This window comes from Eriocheir sinensis, chromosome 32 (genome assembly GCF_024679095.1).
Source record: "Eriocheir sinensis breed Jianghai 21 chromosome 32, ASM2467909v1, whole genome shotgun sequence".
NCBI lineage: Eukaryota > Metazoa > Arthropoda > Malacostraca > Decapoda > Varunidae > Eriocheir > Eriocheir sinensis.
The window spans coordinates 14,888,470-14,890,969 of NC_066540.1; the positions used below are offsets into that span (position 1 = coordinate 14,888,470).

General features: G+C 43.8%; 1 protein-coding gene across 1 annotated transcript in view; it reads right to left on the reverse strand.

The window, feature by feature from the left end:
* The window catches only part of LOC127006228 (glutamate receptor ionotropic, NMDA 2B-like), a 252,752-nt gene that overhangs the window by 71,702 nt on the left and 178,550 nt on the right, over positions 1 to 2,500 (reverse strand). The window lies entirely within an intron of this gene.

The window sequence follows — 2,500 nt, forward strand, 5'->3', positions numbered from 1 at the left end:
AAGAAAGAGAAGGGAGAGAAGAGATAAAGAAGAGAAAGGTGACGAAGAAGGGAAAGGTGAAGCAAAGGTTAGCAAAGAAAGGAAGGGAAAGAAAGAAAAGGAAGGAAATTGAAAGGGAAAGTTAAGCAGATGGAATTGAAGGGGGGGAGAGAGAGAGAGAGAGAGAGAGAGAGAGAGAGAGAGAGAGAGAGAGAGAGAGAGAGAGAGAGAGAGAGAGAGAGAGAGAGAGAGAGAGAGAGAGAGAGAGAGAGAGAGAGAGAGAGAGAGAGAGAGAGAGAGAGAGAGAGAGAGTACACAAGTAAAATAGACGAGGAAATGAAGGAAAAAAAGGAAGAGAGGAAGGAAGAGAAGGAAGAAGGAAAAGTAAAGAAAGAAAAGAGGAAAGAAGGGAAGGAATAAAGGAAGGAAAAGAAGGATGCGTGGGAAATATTTTAGAAGGAAGAAGGAAAGAATGGAGGAAGGAGGGAAAAATATAGAAACGGAAAGAGAGAGAGAGAGAGAGAGAGAGAGAGAGAGAGAGAGAGAGAGAGAGAGAGAGAGAGAGAGAGAGAGAGAGAGAGAGAGAGAGAGAGAGAGAGAGAGAGTAGGACATATGTAAAGGAGACGAGGAAGGGAAGGAGAGAGGGAAGAGAAGAAGGAAGAGAAGGAAAACAGGAAGGAAAGACAGACTAAGGTAAAAAGGTGAGGGAGGGGTAATTAAGGGAGGACAGGTGAGGTAGGTAAGGTAAATGAAGGTATGAAGAGGAAAATGAAGGGCAGGGAAGGAGAAGGGAACGTAGAGGAAGAGAAGGGTAAGATTTGAGGCTCACGTTCTTCAAATACTTGTGAGGGAAGGTGAAGGAAAGTAAGGAAGGGAAGGAAGGAAGAGAGAGAAGGGAGAGAAAGGATAAAGACAGAATAGGTGAAAGAAAGGAAAGACTAATTAGCGAAGGAAAGGGAAGGAAAAGAAAGAAAGAGGGAGGAAGGAAAGGGAAAAGGAAGGGAAGGAAGGAAGGAAGGAAAAGAGAGGGAAGGGAGAGAAAAGATAGACAGAAAAGGAAAGACTAATTAGGGAAGCAGGCATTAATTAAGAAAGGAAGGTAAGGAAAGGGAAAAGGAAGGGAAGGAAGGAAGGAAGAGAGAGGGAGGGGAGAGAAAAGATAGACAGAAAAGGAAAGACTAATTAGGGAAGCAGGCATTAATTAAGAAAGGAAGGGAAGGAAAAGAGAGAAAGAGGAAGGAAGGAGAGGGAAAGGGAAGGGATGGAGGAAGGAAGGAAGGAGGAAGGGAAGTAAGAAAGAGGGAAGAATTTGGGGAGAGGAATAGAAATAAAGGAAGGAATAAAGGAAAGAAAGGAAGAAAAAGGGAAGGAAAGATAGCGAAAGAAAAAAAAAGTAAATATGCAAACTTGACGAAGAAGAAAAGCAAAAAATGTAAATAGGAAAGAAGGGAAGGAAAAGAAGAACGAGGAAGAGAGGAAGGAAAGGAAGGGAAGGGAAGATTCTGAACTCCAAACTGTCCCATGCCTAAAATACCTGGGAGGGAGCTGAGGGAGGGATTAATTAAGGAAAACACAGGTAAGGTTAGGAAAGGAGGGGAAGAGGAAGAAAGGGAAAGGAAGGAAGGGAGAGAAAAGTGGAGAGGAAGGAGGAGAGGGAGAGGAGAGGAGGAGAAAAAGGAGGAAAAGAGGAAGAGAGAGAGAAGCGAAAGAAAGGGAAAACAAGGTAATATTCTAGACCCCGTTCTTGAAATACCTGCGAGGAAAGGTGCGAGAGGGATTAATTAAGGGGACTCAGGTGGCGGTAATTAATTAAAAGAGAATTTAGAAGCAGAGGTAGTTAAGGGAAGGTGAGGGAAGGATTGATTAAGGGACAACACGTGTTTGGTAAAGGTGAGGACAGGTGAAGGAGAAAAGGGAAAGTAGATGAAGGGAAGGAGGGAGGAGGAGAGGAAGAGGAGGAAGAAGGAGGAGGAGATGGAAGAAGAAGAACAAGAACAAGAATAAAGAAAGGAAGAGAACATGACAGAAGAGGAAGAGGAGGAAATAGAAGATGAAAAAAAATGAAAATGAAAATGGATATGAAACAGAAGAAGAGGAGGAGGAGGAGGAGGAAGAAGAGAAGGAAGAGGAGGAGGAATATATATTTTTTTCGTCTATGGCACCGGTAGGCTTTCTTGGTGGTGCCTCAAATTCGGCCCCCAACTCGTTCCAGCGCAGGCAAGTTTTTATAGTGGCGCCATCCTGCTTGGCTTTTTTTTACAACAAAGGAGACAGCTCAAGGGCACAAAATAAGGATACAATAATAAAAAAAATCCCGCTACTCGCTGCTCCCAAAAAGAATCCAAAGAGGTGGCCGAATGAGAGGTCAATTTCGGGAGGAGACGTGTCAAGATACCCTTATGCTATGCTGCCCCTCAGAGCTCATCCTTGATCTTAATTTAGAAAGATAATCTAAAGTCCGGGTGGATAGGACAGCATGTGGGTAGTCTTAGGCCACTCGGCGGTGACTGAAAAATCGCC